At 44.7% G+C, this 21,056-nt stretch overlaps 1 long non-coding RNA gene across 1 annotated transcript; it reads right to left on the bottom strand.

Annotated features, from left to right (window-relative positions):
• Positions 1 to 739: 739 nt before the first annotated feature.
• Positions 740 to 20,832, bottom strand: LOC142013188 (uncharacterized). Its single transcript, XR_012645578.1, has 3 exons — positions 20,734 to 20,832; positions 19,154 to 19,223; positions 740 to 1,223 (listed from the first exon to the last, which is right to left on the bottom strand). It is a non-coding gene; the product is annotated as an uncharacterized LOC142013188 (long non-coding RNA).
• Positions 20,833 to 21,056: the final 224 nt, after the last annotated feature.

Here is a 21,056-nt window from a genome sequence, read left to right as displayed (position 1 = left end):
CTCAGGGCAGGGCAGCACACAACAGGCACTTGGCCCGTGCTAGCAGAGAAGGGAAGACTACCACCTGGCAAGTGAGAGGTGGAGTGGGATGTGGGCCCACCCACTCCACTGTGTCCTGGCCCAGGGGCCCTGGTCACAGCAGTATGGTCTGGTGCATGGGCCAGCAGGGAATCCAGACTGCAACATGCTGACCCATGGACCTTTAATGGTCCTGACTATTCCTCTGGGCAAGGTCCATTCTCCCTCTCTGCTTATATCTGGGTGTTGGGTTAGGCTCTCAGGGCCTCACAGGGTTCCAGGACTGGGTGGGGCCTGGGTGGCCTGATCAAGGCCTCTGCAGCCTGTAGGTCCTGCTGCCACAGCCTAGCTCAGGGGGCAGGCCGAGGCTGGTGCTCCAGTTGGTCCATGGGGTCAGGCTGGTCTTCTGGGTCTGAATGGTTCCAAGGGGGTACCAGGGATGCCAAGACTGGCAGAGGTCCTCGCAGTCCGCTCCAGTCAGCAGTCTCCTGCCGGTTGTCAGTGTCCCAGGCAGGAAGCCCAGAGCAGCCCTCTAGTTCCTCTGGAGGCTGGGTTTTTACCGTTGTGGCCCCGCTTCCTGATTTCCAGTCAGGTGACTGGGAGGGGCCAGGCTCTGTCCAAAATGGCTCCCGGATGGGCTCGTCCCCTTCTAGATCAGTGTGTGGCCACCCCACCCCGCTACAGAAGGACATAGGAGCTTTTTAGGGGAAAAGGCAAAGTGCCATGTTTATTGAGAACATAATCCAGAAATCAGCACACACACACGTGTGTACACACACACACAGTCTGTCAATGGTATAGTTACTAGCCTGTGGCTCTGATCAATCTCATGGCCAGTTAGATTGTGCCTGAGTGGGAGATCTGGGTTCCGTCAGTTGCAATTCCAATGCTCCGAGGCTGTTGCTTGGCAGGAGGAATCCAAAGTACCCTAGGAATCCCTTCTCATGCAAAAAAACTATGGATTTTTCTGTATCATTTTGTAATCCGTCATTTTGAAACGTTTGTTAATCTGGATATTGTTTTTTTTGTTTAACAGTCTGGTGATAAATTTTCTGGGTCTTGCCCCACTCTGGTTTCAACAAGATTTGGTATCTTCATATGCTGGGAGTGTTTGCTTCCAACTTTGGGGTCATCAGTCTGCTCTCATGAGGGGAGGGTTTACATGACCTTCAGTGCCTCTGAGATCCTGGGTTTCCTCCTACCACCTGGGGAAGTGAAGGAATGGATTGACAGAGCCAGCTGAGTACCCAGAAGTCACGTACTACAAGACAGACCCATCAAAAAAGCAACAGAATTTCACCTACAGCTCCCAGCTAAAACCTCTCCAATGTATCATCAAGGATCTACAACCTATCCTAGACGACAGTCCCTTATTCTTACAAACCTTAGGAGGCAGGCCAGGCCTCGTTTACAATCAACCACATCACTCCACAACAGACATGCTAATCCAGGAACCAATACCTGAAACAAACCCCATTGCCAACTCTGTGTACATACCCACACTAGCAACACCATCACAGGACCTAACCATATCAGCCATACCCCTCAAAGGCTCATTCACCTGCACAGCTACTGATGGAATATATACCATTGTGGGCCAGCAATGCCCCTCTGCCATGTACATTGGACAAACTGGACTGTTTACATGCAAGAGAGTAAATGAACATAAATGAGGCCCCAAGAATGTAAAAGAATACAAAAACCAGTGGGAGAATGTTATAACTTCCCTGGACATACAGATACTGACTCCAAAGTTGTCTTCTCAAGCAAAAAGCTTTAAAAACAGGCTGCAACATGAAATTGCTGAGGTGGAGTACATATGCAAATTTGACACCATTCTAGTGGGGCTGAATAGAGACTGAGTATGACTTGCTTATTGCAAAAGTAATTTTCCACTTTAGATAGTTTTACTTTCTTATCTACATTAAACCTGATTAAATTGCTCTGATGTAACGCTCCCATCTCTGTATCCCTACTGTTTCTCTTCCTGTCACTTCATGCATCTGGTGAGGTGAGTTGGAACTCACGAAAGCTTATGCCATAATAAAATTGTTAGTCTCTAAGGTGCCAACAGTCTCCTGGTTGTTTTTTCTTGAAATCTATTACACATACTTGAAGATACAGCAGCATTTTGTAAGCATGGCTGTGATGCTTTGAGAAGCCCCAGTAGCGAGGCTTGCAGCTAAACTGAGAACCCAAGTACTGAGAATAGGTTTTTTCAGAGGACAAACACCATCCATATTCTGCCTTGAACATTCTTTTTGTTGTTTAAGTACCTAAAACCAGCCACTATCTCCTTTGCTGTGTACACTAAAGGACCCTTTGAAACTTCCTCTGCACACCTCTTTATCACTCAGTTTTCCCGTTTGTAAAATATTGGCTATGACTACACACTAATTCACAGGAATGTTCTGAATCTGTTGTTCACTTTGGGTGCTGTTGTAGACATGCAGATTATTACTGCTGTTGTTTCGACACATGGCAGCCCTTTAGAAGAATTAGCTGGCATCAAGTACACCTTTGCAGCAAGTTTCCTGACTCCAATAACAAGAGCCACAGCCCACACACTAAGATGAGGTGCAGGGAGGAGAGGTACCACAGAACACAACTGCATTTTTTTCTGTCCTCCCCAACACGGCTGTAGAGTGACTGTAGGAGCTTGTTTCCTGATTATGCCATCCACCAGGGTCCATCCTTGACACCACAGTGATGGAGGTAAAGTCAGTATCAAAGCCTTACCCCTGAGAGTGTCAATAAAATGACAGAACTGAACTGATGTTTATGCCAAATCTGCCCAGAAATCTCAGCATCTACTAGGTTCATGCATAGGTATGAAGGGGAAATCTTCTGTTGGACCCCATGGAGATAATGACCTCAGTATGAAAGTGACCCATTGATAACTACTCCGAGTACCTTTTTGTAATCACTTCATAGTAATTTCATCTAGACTATATTTCCCTAGTGTGCTTATGAGATTATTTTATTTTTCATAAGGCTTACAACACAATCCCATGTATCATGTCTACTATTGCCAGTTCTATATTAGATTGGTCATCCTGCCAAAGAAGGAAATTAGGTAAGTTTGGCATTATTTGTTCTTGACAAATCCATGTTGGCTATTACCTTATTACAACATAGATGTTATGCACCTTCAAAAGGAGTCTGGGAGATTAAATTCCTATCTTTGCTAGATGTTAAAAATCATGGACTGAACAGAGACACATGATTTATTGCTTATTAAAACAATTTATAACTCATTACCCATCCCCATCACCCCACCCCAAAACACAGAGCTTCCCCTCCACTGCACATGACTGAAGAGATGTTAATGGACCATTTACATTTGCTATGTGCATTAACTGCTTATGCCAGTGTTTCCCAAACTCTGTTCTGTGCATGCAATGAGAGTAGGTGTACTGTGAAAAAAATTTGATGTTAATGATATTTTTCCTTATAAAATATTATATATGAAATTGTGTGTGTTTCAAAAATACTAAAGTATTTGAATAGCATTTAGATTGTAGGTATATTAATATAACACATTCATAATACAGTAAACTCATAGCCAGCAGCCCTGGGACTGAGAGGTTGCTGGACATTCAAATATTCTGGATAATGGAGGGGTAATACCTAGAGTGCTCAACACTAAAGAAAAAAAAAGATTAGATATTAAGAAACAAACAAAAATGTATGCAGAGTACGTTGTTTACCAACCGTAGTATTGTACATTGTAAACTTATACTGTATTTATTTATTACTTTCGCTATATTGCAGTTATTAAAAACAACAAAAATTTACTTATGGTTAAAATGCTAGTTATTTGAGAGTTCTGGATGACAGAATGCCGGATATGAAAGAGTTAACTGTAGTATACTTATTATGTTTTGGCACAAGTTGCAATCCAAGCTGATTCAGCTTGTTTTGGCACAGGTAGTGTTCAGAGAAATCACATGATGCTGCACCAAATATGAGGAGCCAACTCTCCAGCATCCTTCCTATATTAAGTGGATTTGTGATCAAAAGATGCGAAAACCCAGTTCCCATTAAAAAAAAGTGTCAGATGTTACTTATCTTTATTTTCCAGTAGTTTTCTGTAACAACAACATTCATTAAAACAAAATTTAAAAATATTTTTCCCTACGAGTTCTTTTTCATAAAAATATTTAAGCTTTAAGGAAGGACAGTCTTTTTTTGAACAATACTGTCCCTTCTATTTTTGTACAAAACAACAACATTAACCATCCTTCTTTCAGCTGTTATATTGATGTTTTGTTTCAGGTTTGTACTTAATTTTTATACTTAATTGTAAGAGTTGCTAACCATCCTCCTATCAGATGGACATTAGTTGTTCATTCAGATGATTTTTTTCTTGTTTTTGTTTTTTGTAAAATAAAAAAAATCTATAAAAATAAGTGTTCTAAATCAATTTTTTGAGCATTATATGGCAACTTTTTAATATGAACCCTCCCCCCGCACTCCCACCACCAGCACATATGTGTTCCATCAATATATTCCAAGCTCAAAACTGTTCCATGGCCACATAAGTCTGGGAAACACTGGCTTATTCTAACCAATTTGTTCCACCTTGTACTGATCTATAGCACTTTGAGTATGTTTCTCAACAAAAAGATATCACCTCAGTCACCTTGTTTCTCTAATATCCTGGGACCAAAACAGCTACAACTTTGTAAGCAGAAACTTGCTGGGCATTTTGTGTTTTGCAGTATTGATTTAACACAGATGTCTGGGTGGTCAAAGTCCCCCAGTATTGCCAGGTTTTGTGCTGGTATTTCTGTTTGTTCTAGAAATGCCACCTAATTTGCTTATCATGACCCTAATTTGCTTATCATCATCCCTGTTCTGCCCCACCCTTGGTTCCCATTTTTCTCTTCACCTAGAGACACAACTATTCTGCCTCTCATCTCCTTAGTACCTCAGAACAAGGGTATATTTTCCTGATGTGGCATGCAACACCTCCTCCCTTTTACACATGTATACACTTTCTGAATAAGCTATGCCCCTCTATACCAATATTCTAGTCATGAGAGGTATTCCACCAATCTGTCATGGCAATTGCATAATTTTACTTATGTACAAATACTCACAATTCTTTCTGTTTCCTTCACACTTTGCAGATGCTTGTACCGATACCTAAGCTGATGCACAGGCATGGAAATTAGGAGTGCGGAGCAACCCCACATTTTAACCAGGACTCTGCCTTGTGCAACCTGGCCCCTCACCCACCGCTAGCTCAGAGTGTGGAATGCAGACAGGGGTAAGAAGGCTGGCTTTCAGCACCCTCACTACAGAAACTGTTCTCACACTACTGAGCTGATGTTGAACAGATTCCCTATTGTTATTTCTCTTTTTGCTCCTACTGCCATATTGTAATTTTCCATCCCTACCTCTCAAGATTTAGCCCTCTGGTAAATCTGACTTCTTTTTATACCTGCCTGTGGGCTTTTGTCACCAGTCCCTCTGGAACCTCATTTAAAGCCCTGCTCATTTGTCTGGTGAGCCCATGTGCTACTTGGGAAGAGATGAGGGTGCATCTAACCAACAATCTTGCTCTCTAGAATTGCATGCCATGGTTCAAGAGGCTAAATTCCTCCCTCCTGCTAACACCATCTGCACGACCATGGACTCCTCTCTAGGAAGCAGTTATTCCCCTCTGGGCCCTTTCCTTCAGCCAGTCAGATGAATGAGAAAACCACTTCCTTCATCCTTCCTCCCAGAGCCCTGTAGTCACTGATGTGCTCATGGTCATGTCTGGAAGTCTCCTTAGTGTGCATATGGATGAGCACCATTCTCAATAACTTTCATAATAAAACTTACACAAGAAAATCCATAGTGGCTACGTCTACACATGAAGCCTACATCGAAATAGCTTATTTCGATGTAGCAACATCGAAACGTCTACACGTCCTCCAGGGCTGGCAATGTCGATGTTCAACTTCGACGTTGCGCGGCACCACATCGAAATAGGCGCTGCGAGGGAACGTCTACACGCCAAAGTAGCACACATCGAAAAAAGGGTGCCAGGCACAGCTGCAGACAGGGTCACAGGGCGGACTCAACAGCAAGCCGCTCCCTTAAAGGGCCCCTCCCAGACACAGTTGCACTAAACAACACAAGATCCACAGAGCTGACAACTGGTTGCAGACCCTGTGCCTGCAGCATGGATCCCCAGCTGCCGCAGCAGCAGCCAGAAGCCCTGGGCTAAGGGCTGCTGCCCACGGTGACCATAGAGCCCCTCAGGGGCTGGAGAGAGAGCATCTCTCAACCCCCCAGCTGATGGCTGCCATGGAGGACCCGGCAATTTCGACGTTGAGGGACGCGGATCGTCTACACAGTCCCTACTTCGACGTTGAACGTCGAAGTAGGGCGCTATTCCGATCCCCTCATGAGGTTAGCGACTTCGACGTCTCGCCGCCTAACGTCGAAGTTAACTTCGAAATAGCGCCCGACGCGTGTAGCCGCGACGGGCGCTATTTCGAAGTTAGTGCCGCTACTTCGAAGTAGCGTGCACGTGTAGACACAGCTAGTGTGAGTTACAGCACAGAGCCAGTATTGATAGAATGAATAATCACACATCTCCATACAACCCACAAAAGTGTTGACACAATTCATAATGCACTCTACCAGTATACTTACAAAAATATGCTCCGAAAGTACTGGTCTATATACAGGGTACCTGTGACTAACCTTCAACAGGTTGTAAAGCAACCTTCTAGAGCAGCAACAGTTGGGCGCAGCTGGCATTTCCATATCCTTCTTTGAGCAGTGCCTTTGGCTATTCAGAAGCTGCCTCCAAAATGCTCACCAGCATCTTCCACATGTTCCAGCTAATTCCTAAAACAGGACTGACAAATAAGGTAGAGAATTTCTTCCTCTGGGTTGTGAAGCACATTAATGGGTCTGGTTGCTGAGAGCATGTGGCCACGAAATGGCTCAGGCGGGCCCACTCCAGAAAAGGGTGGCCTTTGCTCTCTGGAAGCTGGACACCCCAGTCACCAGTTCAGGGTGGGCGTCAGGGCCGTCCTCATGCAGGGGGTAGGGGGCATCCTGGCAAGGGGCATCATTGGGAACTGGGGACAGCCACTGCCGAGGATGGGCGGGGATGGGGATGGGACGGCACGCAGGGGGCAAGAGGCAGGGATGGAGAAGGGAGGGCTTGTTGCACACCACCGCACACTCATGAGTGCCCGCCCCCACCGCCATGCCCTGCACGTTGTCCAGGCCATCAATGAGGTGCTCCTGTGGCAGCTGGTCTGCATCGGGGACCTGGACGACACCATCCGGGTCTTTGAGGAATTGGGCTTACTGAACTGCTTTGGGGCCCTGGACATCACACACTTTGCCATCCAAGCCCCGGAGCACAGCCACGGGGCCTACGTAAACAGCAAGGGCTACCACTCCATGTTCCTGCAGGCGCTCGTTGATGCTAAAGGTCACTTCCAGGACATCTGTGTGGGCAAGATTGCAGGCTAAAACCATGCAAAAAGCATCCAGTCAATTCCCATGGGGAAGACATAAATTCTCCCACAGACTACTAAGAAACAAGCCCTAAAGCAGCTTCAGTTGGCAGGCTGCTAGGAACAGCGGGATCTGACAGTGCATGATTACAGAAGTTTGAATCCTGACTCAGGTTTGCCTAGGGCGAGCTTGGGTGTGAAGTTCAGGATTGCAATGTATTGTGGATGCTCAAGAGTAGGCACGGAAACAGAGTTTGCAGGTGTAGATCACACAAACCCAGGCTTAAGCCCTGTCCACATGACTGCCTATGTCAACAAAACTTACATCACTCAAGGGTCTGACTTTTCCACCTCCTGAACACCATAAGTTGTACTGACATAACCCTTTGCGTGCCCAGTACTGTGTTGGCAGGAGAATGTCAGCTACTCATGGAGGTGGTTGTTTTATGCTGATGGAAGACCTCTGTCAGAATAGAGCAACGTCACCAGAGGCGCTGCAGCAGCAGTGTTGGATTGGTATAGATGGTGCGTTGCTGTGCTCTGGGGATAGTAAACCCCTTATGTGCTCTGGAGCCAGGTGCCAGAGAGTTTTATTACCCTCAGAGTGTGCATCGCCATTAGCAAGTATGCTTGAAAGTGAGGTCGGAAGAGGGCCGTCTTTCAAAATAACCCGCGGAGCATCTACACGCACTCAGCAAACTTTTGAAAGTTTGTCTGTAAGGGGGAGTGGGCTGGGGGATCAGGGTGGGGGGAGGTCACAGTGAGGGAGGGGGGAAATGGGCAGGTGAAGGGGGATGGTGGGATGGGGGCAGGAGGGGCTGGTGCGGGAGCGGCTCATGATGTGGCAGCAGTCAGGGCCTGGTGGCCGACCACAGACTGGGTCAGGGCATCCAGGTTGGCTGCCACCTGGTCCCAGGCTTGCCACTCAATGGCGAGCCACTCCATGTTGGCCATGGTGCTGGCCATTGTCAAAGTTGTTCCTCTGTTCCCATGGTGGGAAGAGCGCCCCCTTTTGAAAGCTGAGAGCGTGCAGGCAGCAGGGATCCCACTCTGCTGCACAGCCTGCTCCCTGCCACGAGACCCCTGCAGACTGCTGGGCCGGCACCATGGCTAGCACCCCAGCACCCCCAGCCTCAGAGGGCTGATGTGCAGCACTCAGCACCAAGTGGCCAGGACAGCACCATGGGCCACCCAGCCGCAAAGGGACTGGCGGGGGGGGTGAGGGGAGCTCATGCTCCCGGCACCCAGATGGGGAACTCCAGGATGCAGTCCCCACAGGGCCCCCTGGATGGGGAGGGGTGGAGCGTTCACAGGGGCCATCGCTAGGGACTAATGGCCCATTCCTACCACCTCTTATGTCTCCACAGCTCCAGCAGCCAGACCAGCCCTGTGACAGTCCCGGAGAGCCCAACCACCAAGGGCGAGGGGGGAGCTGCCTGGACCCCTACCGGGGACAGCACAGGGACACTGCCAGGCTATCTGCCGGCACCACCAGGGTGGGGAGGAGGAGGCGGGGGAAGCAGTCCACATGGCAGCCCTGCGGGACTTGATGGATGGGCTGCAGGAGTGGCTCGCCATTGAGTGGCAGGTCTGGGACTGGGTGGCAGCCAACCTGGATGCCCTGACCCAGGCTGTGGTTGGCCACCTGGCCCTGACTGCTGCCACATCATGAGCTGCTCCCGCACCAGCCCCTCCTGCCCCCATCCCACCATCCCCCTTCACCTGCCCATTTCCCCTCCTCCCTCACTGTGACCTCCCCCCGCCCCGATCCCCCAGCACACTCCCCCTTTCAGCGCCCCCCCCACACAAGCCCAGCCTCGAGTCCCTGGACCCACCCCACATCCCCCGGCCAGCCTTGTGCATCTGGCCCACATATTGCTGGCCAGGGCCAGCCAGATGGAGGCCTCCCCTGCACTGCCCCTCTCCCTTTGTGAAGCCACAGGGACCATGCCCCAGCTGCACCCCTACCTCCCTGTGCCTCTGGCCCTGGCCTGGCCCTGATGGAGCCCCTAGACACAGGGGGGAAGGGGTGGGCAACAGGGCTCAGGGCTTGCAGGGCGCCCACTTGGGGCACTATGCCCCTGTACCTAGTCCCCCCCACAGTCCCCCATTAGCTGTTCCCCCTCCTGCCTGTAAGTAGTTCCCTCGCTCATGGAGAGGCAGACAGTTGGGTTCAGTAAAAACTTTATTGTTCAGGTTTACCCTGTGTCCCCTGTGCATGTGTGGTGAGAGGTGTGTGTGTGCAGGGTGGAGGGTCACCACCGCCCCTGCCTGAAGGCCTGGTGCAGGGCCTCCTGTACCCACAGCCCGGCCTGTTGGGCCTGGCAGCATGGGGCGGCAGGGGGTTGTTTGTACCCGCGCCCTGCCTCGGCAGCCCACCCCTGCATGAAGGGCTCATTCTTTGCCTCCACCAGGTTGTGCAGGGTGCAGCATTCCTACTCAGCTACATTACTCTTACTACTTCCCCGCCTAGCCCTCCTCTCCCCTCAAATCTGGGGCTGCACATTTTCCTCATAGACCTTCAGCCTGTCTTTACTTCAGCCTGTAGAATGTGAGCGCACTGTTGAAGTCTTCACAACAGTACCCCAGTTTCTGAATACAATGGCAGACTGAAGTCAAACGCAAAGTCATGTGACTGTGCTTTTCCACGGCTGCTGACTGGTTAATCATTCACATTTAGAATGGACTGAAATCTGACCAGGAGAGCGGTGGCAGAGGGAGAAGCAAACATTCTAAAACTATGAACGTGAGCTAGACTAGCTGGAAAACAATGAGAGAGATATTATATGTAGAAGAGCTGAGCTCTACAAATTCCTTCCATTTTCCTGCATTGTTTTTAAAGAAAGGCTTAAGATCCAGCCAAGCCATGGCAGTGAAATGAAGGCCCCAGTCTTCATCCACAACACAGCTTTGCTCTGTAAAAAGGTGACTTGAAACCACTGTCACATGCCTTTTCCCATGATCACCATGACTGATGTGGGCCTGGCCTTCAGCAGGAATTAAAACAACTTCAAGTTGCTCGAAGTGCCACCAGTTCTAATAGCCTAAAGGGGCTGTTTTGAAGGTGAGTACAGCACAGCTTTGTTCACACATTTTCCCAGACCTTGACCTCCCTGCTGCCAGGGCAGGCCCCTGAGCAGGGGTGAGAGAGGGTAGCCTATGCTAGTCCTACACCCAGTAATGTGCAAGTAGCCAGGTCTGCTGCTTTGTATTATCAAAGTGACATGTCATTGCTGCACAGTTATACAGGAGCATGAGGAACTGGATCTAACGCTTTAAAAAATCTTAATAAAGTTTACTCTGTTATGTTCTTTTTAAAGGAATACAGGGAAACGTATCTGGTGATATGTTTTCATATTGGCTTTGGAAAAAAGGCTTATCTTTTCTATTTAAGAAAAACAAGTTTGCCCAAAAGTCCTATTACTTAATCAATCACAGCCTGTCAATCTATTTTACACATGATGCAACACAAACCTGTAGCAAGGAAGAGAGATGAATCTTGGCAACTAAAGTCTAACATAAGAATGAGAAAAATAGAACCCTCATCCAAGAAGAGAAAGCACCCAGCCACCCTCTCCCAGAGACTTACACAATGGGATTATGGGAGTCGTACTGTGTGTAGTGAAAGAGTTGAGGAACAGGTCTATTTGAGCATTGCCTTACATCTTGTGAAATCACTAACACTAGGACACAGTGGGTGTCTAAAAACTTGCACAGGACAAAGTGGGTGTCTAATGCTACCTTTCTTATCTGGTCATGTTTTACACAGGTGTCAATAACTACACAGAGGAATACCTAATTGGGCCAAAGAGAAACAGACATGAGTCTAAAGAAATTGGTGTAATGAAGAGACTGGTTGCTTTGCTGATTAAGAGCTTCTGGAATACTTTCTTTAAAGAGATTCCAACAACAAATATATTAAAAACCTTCATTATCATCTACAACACACACACACATTTGCTCTATTATCTTTGGTCCTGCTTATTGAAACTCAGGTATATACTGGGTGGTGCTGCCATGCTCCCATTCTTTTTGGTAAAAGCATACAAGAACAAAAACCACAGCCACAACTGCAGCTTTCATGCTGGGGATAAAATGGCTGCATTTCAGCCCTATAGCTTAACATGGACGGTGAGTTCACTGTCCTCCTTGCACACCTAGTCAGTCCATTATTTCAGCTTTCTGCAGGCAAAGAAATTTTGTGTCAGTTGTGCATTTGTCAGGAATCAGGGCCTGCAGCAGAACCAATCTCCAGGCCCCAAGTCAAGTACAGCTGGCCCATAGAAGACTGCTTGATTTGTACACTGCCTGCTTAGGTGGAAGTCAGTTGACTTGCTCTTAAGCTCAGTAGTAAGCAAGTGGTTGCTCAAGGCGTATGGCTGTGATAGCTCTTGACTTGTTTTGCTCTATGTAACTGGCTTCGGAGCCCTAGGTCTAATTCGTGGCCTCTCCATTCTGAGCCTTGGCTCTGACTTCTGTCTCCAACAATTAGGCATGATCACCCATGTGCCAGTTGCTGACAATCTGTTTGCTATTACTATAATAAACCAGTTCACGTAAATATAGTATAAAGCTTTAATAATGATGCTCAAGGTAAACAACTGATTTGCTGTTAATTTGTCAGACAAATACTTGTATGCATGTTAAATCATTTGTGTATCCAAGAGGTTTACTCTTTCAAGGTATATTTGGTATGATGATTAGTCTGATTTTATATGGTGTGGTAAAGGTGTAGTAGCTGCCTCACAGGACCAACAAGAAGGCAAGGGCCCTGTTGCAAGGAAGAGATAACAATACACCCAACACTGGTGATGGTGGGGGGAAAGAATGGTGATTAAAACAATGAGATGACACAGTTACTCAGAAAAAGTATGATAAAGTACTTACAAATAATAAATAAATATCTGATTCACTTGTAGGAATCATATCTGAAGTAGGACTTGAAAAATGGGTGTGAATGAGAGGAAACCTTCCTGGTAGATCACCTTAGTGGAAATTTTGATTAAAATGGCTGAGATGATTATAGGAGAAGTAGACAAACAAGGCACAGATGTCTTTTTAAATAGCAAGGGACTGAGTCATGCAATGCCTTAAAGGCAAGGACAAGCAGCATAGAACTGATATGATTATATCAACTGGAGAGATTCAAAGAGGGTGATGAGATAGATGCTTTGCTAGGATTACTGTAGTGGCTTTCTTTTACATAGCCAGAAGGGGATGGCAATGTGGCAAAAGTAAGGAGGGCAAAGTAATCCAGATGGAAGAGAGGTTAATGAACAACAACTTTAGACTCATCACAAAGAAAAGGTCAGCTTTAGAAAGGTTATGGAGGATGGGGCGTGAGAGCTCTGGATCCTGGCTGGATCTGTTTAGTAACAGAAGAATGCATGGGTCTGAGTGACAGAAAGGCTGGAGCTGTCATCTTCCGCGACAGAAGACACAAAGTTTTGGCAGGAAAGTAAAAAAAATGTAGTGTGGTCCATCTTCAATATAAGCTGGGCAGAGAGCATTCAGGGTTCAGAGTTAGACAAGCAAAAATGTGAGTTTGGTCAGGAATGGAGGAGGAGTTCTGAAAATCATCTGCATGAAGAGTGGAGCTGGAAGATGTTTTTATTGAATTAAAGCTGTTTGAATACAAAAATGGTCTTTTGAAAATGAAATAGTTCATGTAAATTCTCACCATTACTAAAACATTCCACAAATCTTTCTGAAACATTTTTAATGAGAAATATTTTATTTAAAATGTTAACAGCTTCTAAAAGGAGTTAGTATCAATATTTTTGGCTTACTGAAAAAAATTCAGGAACTCTTGATTATCAAAAAATTGATAGATCTCTTTAAAAGCTGTACATAATTTTGCAAAAGTTACTGATTTTTTTTTTTTTTAATCTTAAACCCTTAAAAATGGAAACAACTTTTAGGTATGAGTGTTTTTCACAGAATTGCTCTCCATTTTCTGCTAACACTAATAAAGTGGGAACTGGACTGTGAGCTGATGAGGTTACCAGAAGTATACAGAGGGAGAACAGAAGAGAGAAGACACAACAAAGAGACATGAAAACGATGAATAAAGAGGTTGGAAGAGAATCAGGTAAAAATATTGTTGCAAAACCCAATGAAGCAAAGGTGTGATCAACAAACTCAAAAAAGGTAGAACGGTTAAGGAATGGAAAACTTATCATCAGACTTGGCCAGAAAGGCATCACAAAGAGCCTGGGGTGATGCTCTCAGTGGTGGATTGAGATAATGAGTACCAGCCTCTGGGCAGACTGTTAAACAAACAAACCAACAAACAAACAAACAAAGCCATAAATCCAAAGTTGCTTGTGAGTTCTAAACTTAGATTTCACCAACCAACCACAAAATCCTCACGCACTTTAACAGTCTTAATATGGAATCACACACGCTATATGAAGGGAAAGGAAAATTAGAGTATTATTTACAAGGTTAAAGTAACCCATTATGGACAAACTCATGAGATAGTCTGAGATTTTAAATCTTAGATTAAAAAAATAGCCACTTCTATAATTAGCAAGCTCTGTTTATCCTTTATCTACTTATCCGTTAACACAGGTAGGCAGGTAGGGATCTCTAGTGTGTAGAAAATTCCTCCTCACCTCCTGTCTCAACAACATAGAGATCCTTACTGACTTTTTTTGGAGATGTTATCTCCCTTCCTGTCCTGAGCTCACAGCTGATGGGAGGAGCCTACCTGCAAGACTCATCTTCATGGGGAGGTGAGAAGAAAAAACAATAAGGCCATAGCAACGAAGGGTCCTGTGGCACCTTATAGACTAACAGAAAAGTTTTGAGCATGAGCTTTCGTGAGCACAGATTCACTTCTTCAGATGCTGGTCTTGGAAATCTGCAGGGCCAGGTATAAATAAGCCCATAGTCCTTTAAACTCCTAGTGTTGATCCTCTTGCCATGGTTTTCTCGTGTGAAAACATGCCTTGGTGCTAGTTTGAGCAACATAATGGAACATATTAATCGGTAGTTGGCCCAGCAGTCATCAGCATGGTCCCCTATGACATAATCAAGAAGGTGCCAGTGTCCTGACTGTGGGTGTTGCCATAAGGTCTTCTAACAATTCTTCTGGCAGAACAAGGTGTTATAACAAGACCATGGTCAGCACAGAGTGTGAGAAGAAGGTGACCACTGGAGTTCTATTTGCCTACACCTTCCCTCCCAGTGACACCATTCTACAGGTGGGAGTCAGTACCAACTCAGGCACCAGTATCCATCCCCAAGAAGAACAACTTGTCCTCTCTCGGGACATCTCTAATAATGCTATCCAAGTGTGCGCAGAAACTTTCCTTGGTATTGTCATCAGCTTGTAGGGTGGGAGCATAAGTGCTGATTACTGTCATGAGCTGATTGTTGGCCAGCCTAAGACGTAGCATCATTAGACGTTTGCTGACACACCAGTAGGATGTTCACTGATGCTACACAAGGCTACTCGTAATAGCAAAGCCAAAACCGTGCATGTGGTGCTTGTCTTTGCGTTTACCTCTCCATATGAAGGTATATCTACCACAGGTTTCTCTAATCTGTAATGTAGGGATGGATTTATAGAAAACAATCATTTACTCCCCCCCTCCCCCGGTAATCTTTTGTTTAGGCAAAACAAGACAAGCTGTTTGAGACTCATTTCATAAGATGGGGTTCTATTCCACTGATCATTTTCATGGCCCTTCTCTGAATCTGTTCTAATTTTAATTAAACTTTCTGAGACATGGGAGATCAGAACTGCACACAGTATTCCAGATGAAATCTCTAACAGTTCCTTGTCTCTACCGGAAATACACTGCCTGATAAAGCCTAGGACTGCATTAGTCTTTTACAGAGCTATCACATTGGTGGCTCATAGTCATCCTATGATAAGCCAATATACCCAAGTTGATTTTTAATTCCATGATTATATGGTATTTTTTCTTTTATAATAGTCCTGGGTTTTGTTTGCTCCATGTGCAGTTAATGTTATGTTGCATTAGAAATCAACAGGATCAAACCAGTAGGCACCACACAAACACACAGTAGGAGACAGTTCCTACAACTTGTATACACACATGCCAAGCTAGTAAACCTACACACGGTGATGGTAAAACCTACTTCCTTTTTCAAAATTCGTTTCAATGGCAATGTCTACACTAGGGTTGTGTCTACATTTGGCCAAAATTTCAAAAGGGCCATGCTAAATGGCCAAATCCTCCTCCTCCTCCTCCTCATCATCAACAATAACCGTGGGCTTGGTGCCTGTTAGTGTCTGATGCTTCTTTCACTATTTCCTTCCATCTTCCCCTATCCAGTGCGGAGTGGCTTAGTTTCTGCAGACTAGCTCTGCACCAGTCTACTACATCATCTATCCATTCTCTGTGGGGTCTGCCTCTCCTATTTGAACCGTCCATTATGCTGAATACCAGGGTCTTGATTTTTATCACATCGGTGTCTCTCTATCTCTCTCCTTCCGAAGCAGCTCTAATTTTCCAGTTGCCCATAGTGTTCGGATGTTCCAATGGGTAGCATACATGTTGGTTGTAATTTTCTTTTGGTAGCCAACTTATCGACCCAACCCCGATCGCTTGATTGGTGTCGCGGACCTTGTTTATCCAGGCGACGTTCGAGCCAGCATCTTTTATCATTTAGTTGTACTGGCATCAGATTTCATTCGTATTGTTTGACGGTCAGTGCATCAACACACATTTGACCAAACCTCCTCCTTCATTCAGGCTTGGGGCTGGCATGGAGCTCATAGGGGCTTCCTGGAGGTGTTAATGACCAAATCGGAAAATACTAATGAGGCACTGCAATGAATATTTAGCGCCTCATTAGGATGCTGCTGGCCACAGCACTTTGCAAGTGCTGCATTTTCAAGGTGTGTGGCTGGTCTGCATGGGGCTCTTTTTAAAAGGACCCCACAGACTGACAGGAATAAGGGGATTTTGATGTTTGCAGGGTCCTTTCGAAAAGGACACGTGAAGAAAAGCAGCGCGCAAGCAAAACATGGCACTTTTGAACTGCTGAGGCCGGCAGCTTGCTAATGAGGCACTGAATATTCATTTCAGCGCTTCATTAATATTTGCCAATTTGGCCATTAGCATGGCCATTTCGAAGTTTTCCCCACTGTACATGTAGCCAATATGCTATAGTGTAGTACTTAAAAATAAAACACACCAGTACGAAAGTTAGTTTGTAATCATACTAATTCCACTATAAAACACTATAGTCAATACACTCCATCACCCCAAATGTTCCTTTTCAGGCATCAAAACATCTTATTTACATCACACTAGCAGAAAACATAGATATAGACTAATGTATCCGGGGAGTATATTAGAACTGTGACATTAGCATGCTTCTGCAGATATGGAATACCTTATTTCAGAACACAGAGGGGCACAGTTAGGATTGGATGGCAGTCATAATATGCATTAGGTAACAGTGGCTGAGTGAAGTGATTACTGCACTTATTTATTCATTTCCATACTTGCAACTGTTAAGTGATTTTTTTAAAGGTTACATTGGGGTATTTTTGATGGAAGATTTAGTTTCTAGAAATAAAAGTTTTGTCTGTTCGGAAGACTCCACTGATAATACACTTAATACTTAAATAGGCCCTATGATTTGTACATTAACACTAACATACACTGATATTTTGGTTGCTGTTTCAGGCCTTGCTGGAAGTAATCCAGCATATTATTTTTTGTAGAAGTATTACCAGTAGTGCTAACAGCATTAGCTAAGGATCAAAGGTCAAGAGAGCTCTGCATTGTGCTTATTTCTGCTCCAACACAGCCAGTCTATTAGCGTTGGGAGCCTGCAACTGGCATGACAGTTACTCTAAGGAAAAACTGCCACTGTTTTCACTTATTACAGTAACACCCAGTTACTAAGGACTCAGTTGGACCCGAAGCTGTACAACACACACAGCCACCTTCCCTACCTTAAAGGCCTTTTAATATTTAAATTGGCAAGTGACATGCAAAAGATTGGAGAGAGAAGCATAATCAAATAGATGTGATTATATTTTTTTAAAAAGTGCAAACGTATATAAAAGAGCACGAGCATCTCCTAATGCTAGCCAGGGTTAATAAACTGATATTATACAGGTACTACACGAGTGTGGTATTGGATTAGCAGCGCTAATTACTTGTTAGGGAACACAAGGCATTTCCTCCGCACAGCTTAGGAAGCCTGAGAACACCCTCTCTGCAATGGGAACACCTGCGCCACTCACCTACCATCTGACTGAACTTTTTAAGGAATGTCAACTTGTACTCTCCCAGGAGCTGAATTCACTCTACATCACTACTAGAATAGCCATAGAAAAGAATAAGTGGACAGATGGGCTGTGTCTACACGTGCCCCAAACTTCGAAATGGCCATGCAAATGGCCATTTCGAAGTTTACTAATGAAGCGCTGAAATGCATATTCAGCGCTTCATTAGCATGCGGGCGGCAGCGGCGCTTCAAAATTGACGAGCCTTGCTGCCGCGCGGCGCATCCAGACGGGGCTCCTTTTCGAAAGGGCCCCGCCTACTTCGAAGTCCCCTTATTCCCATGAGCTCATGGGAATAAGGGGACTTCGAAGAAGGTGGCATCCTTTCGAAAAGGAGCCCCGTCTGGACGCGCCGCGCGGCGGCAAGGCTCGTCAATTTCGAAGCGCCGCTGCCGCCCGCATGCTAATGAAACGCTGAATATGCATTTCAGCGCTTCATTAGTAAACTTCGAAATGGCCATTTGCATGGCCATTTCGAAGTTTGGGGCACGTGTAGACATAGCCATGGTTAGAACAACTTACTGATAATAGGTAACACATAGTGTAGATTCATTTTCTGTGGCAGCACATGTAACAGTAGAACCTCAGAATTACAAATCCCGCAGTTACAAACTGAGCAGTCAACCAGGCAGCTCATCTGGAGCCAGAAGTATGCAATCATGCAGCAGTACAGGGGGAAAAAAAGGTAAATATGGTACAATGCTGTGTTAAACTACTAGAAGGTTTCAAAGCTGTATATTAAGCATATGTTCAGTTATAAACTTTTGAAAGAGCAACCATAACATTTTTTTCAGAGCTATGAACATTTCAGAATTAAGAACAACCTCTATTCCTGAAATGTTCATAACTCTGAAGTTCTACTGGAACAGGACCAGAATCAAAAGCCATATGTCATTGACCTCATTGGGCTTTAGATCAGGCTCACATTATTAGTGATAGCTGCATCTTAGCAAGCAGGTTAACTTGCTACATTCACCCCTTTTTACTTAAAATGTCACCTGACAGACTAAAAACTCTTACAGACCCAGGATTAGTTTGGTGTATGTCTGCCTAAATCATGTTTGTGGTGTTCAACAACTGGTGTGGCTGCAGAGGCCCTGATGCAATACTAACAGTGGATTAATCAGCTTTAAAACTGTGGGTACAACTGAAGTTTTGTGGCTGTCAGTGCAGTCATACTATCGGCAACAGTCTCCACTAGATGAAAAAATCCCCAAACCCACTTCCTCCTTGTCTTATTTTGTCTAGAATTTTCACTAACGTTGCTAAGAGGGTGTGTCCATGTTTGCTTAAAGACCTGTCTAATGACAGTTTCCTCATAATGGCAGTGAAATGCAAGCTCTATGTTAGTACAGGTAAAGTCCTGTGAAGTGTTGAATACCTTTTTAAGTCAATGGGAACTGAAAACCACTCAGTAGCTTGCACGGCTGGCTGACAGTTGAACAGATAGCCTAGAGGAAAAGAAGAAAGGTGTATGTAACTTTTGTATTGCAATATTTTCTATGATGAAAAATTCAAATGTGTAATTTTGTGTTCTTGCCAGCTGAATTACCTGTTCCTGATTGCACACATTAATGCTGTTTGCATATTCAGTAATACTTGTAACAGGTTGGACCAATTTTTAAATTGCTGATTCTAATCTGTCCTAGAGAAAGTTTATGTCTTGTTGTGGGAAAAATTATTACCAACGCTTTTTAGTGTTGAAGGAGCAGAATCAACACTGGGTGCTCCTCCCTCACATATCCTGGGAAACTAGCAGGAGGTACCATCTGCCACCTGCACAGAGCTAGAGGATCTTCCCCAGCACAGAAAAATAATTTTGATTTCTTAAAATGTCAAAACAAGTTTATTTTTTCCTCCAGTTTCAGTTTCTTTTCAAAGAGAAATATAAGAATATTTTTAAAAAGGGGCCAAACATCACTTTTCTATTATGTAGTGCCAGAAAAGTTTTGTTTTCAAATATAGTTTTTCTTTTTTTTTAAACTCTATATTTGGTATTGCTAAAGACTCATCTTGCCTGATTTTTCTGCAGGTTTTCTTGAGAGTTTCCAAACATACAAGATGTTAACCAAAGACATATCTTGGGGCTGCTTTGGGACCTCTAGGTCAGGGGCTCCTCAGAGTTATATTCTTTTAAGTCCCTTAATGGGAGGCTCAGCTAACCAAGAACCATGTGCTGGTGACTTGAGCCATGATTACGCCCTCACACAATCTTGACAAGATGAGAGTTGAGGAAAGATTCTAAAGGAGTTCCGTCATGGGATCCTCACAGGAAGTCTCTAGGCAATAGCCAGGAAGTTTGTCATCTTCTTTCCTCAGCATGCAGAAATTGGGACAGGGCTGTTACAAAAGACTCAGTGTGCAACACTGGGGATCTTCTGTTTATTAATGAAACCAGCCCACAGGAAAGGGACATGAAATTGAATTTGAGACTGATTTATTTGGCTGCTGTGGCTGGTGCACCTGCCCATCATTTTACGTCATGACAATGTTACATTTTAAATAACGTCTTCCACAGTGTTCATTTATCAGTGGAGTTAAATAGCAGTTAAGAAAAACAGATTTTCTTACAGAAAAAGATTGCTCAGTTTTGTTTCTTTACTCTATAAAGGCTTTAAATCCTAGGTTTTTCAAGTTATAATGTGTTGAATATATTTTAAGGCAAAGAATCCATTTTGTTTGGACATATGACCTTCTGTTTTGTTATGTTTCTCCCACCTTTTCTTTGCAATAAACAGTTCCACTTCAAACTGGATTTAGGCAGAAATCCCATAGGGTTTCTGTCAGTGGTTTTTCCCACCATAAAATGTTTATAAGGTGGACAAGGAGCTAGTTCAGCTGCTGCCCATCACAGTGGCACAATAGTATGGGTCTTCATTCAAGATCACCTCACAGAGCCCAGTTAACCATCCAGACAATTGGAGACTCCATTCCAGCCTGCCACCTCACCACTCAGCTTACCACTCCTGAGACAACTCTCCATCCCGGGATCGCTCAGAGTTCCTCTCCTGAGGCTCTCCATGAGCCAAGGTCATGGGGACCCTTACAGGCTCCTGAGGTCCTGAGCGCCCTACAGGAACAAGGAAAAACATTTTCATGAACTGTTTTTCTACTTACCTTATTCATTTTCTCAACCAAGGGTTTTATATATTAGGTTCTGGGATTAACTACTATGTTTGACTCATTAGTTCATGATGTTTTTAATTATCTCTTTATTTCCCTTTATTTGTAAATTTACCTTCCAATAAATTTCCCTCATTGGTTTACATAAAAATTGAATCCTT

The sequence above is a fragment of the Carettochelys insculpta genome, chromosome 5 (genome assembly GCF_033958435.1).
Source record: "Carettochelys insculpta isolate YL-2023 chromosome 5, ASM3395843v1, whole genome shotgun sequence".
NCBI classification, from domain to species: Eukaryota; Metazoa; Chordata; order Testudines; family Carettochelyidae; genus Carettochelys; species Carettochelys insculpta.
This window is presented reverse-complemented; position numbering and strand designations above follow the sequence as displayed.